This window comes from Arachis ipaensis, chromosome B09, assembly GCF_000816755.2.
Source record: "Arachis ipaensis cultivar K30076 chromosome B09, Araip1.1, whole genome shotgun sequence".
Taxonomy (NCBI): domain Eukaryota; kingdom Viridiplantae; phylum Streptophyta; class Magnoliopsida; order Fabales; family Fabaceae; genus Arachis; species Arachis ipaensis.
This window is the reverse complement of record NC_029793.2, coordinates 137,583,943-137,584,223: the sequence shown is the minus strand read 5'-3', so window position 1 is coordinate 137,584,223 and position 281 is coordinate 137,583,943.

The window sequence follows — 281 nt, the reverse complement described above, 5'->3', positions numbered from 1 at the left end:
AATATATATATATATATATATATATATATAAAATAAATACATTGAAAATTTAAATTTTGTATTGTTTTAAAATTTTTTCGATCAGTAATCTTATCTAAATCCTCACTCATAATTTAAAGTTTATTATTTTTCAGTGGTTAATGTAGCACCATTTATGATTTAGGGAATCGGGGTTAATTAATTACTGCTACGCGGAATTGATGAACTCAAGAAAGCGATGAAATCTTGAAAGATACAAAAGCATCGTGGCCCTAAGTTGCAAAATAGTAATCGTTGATGTA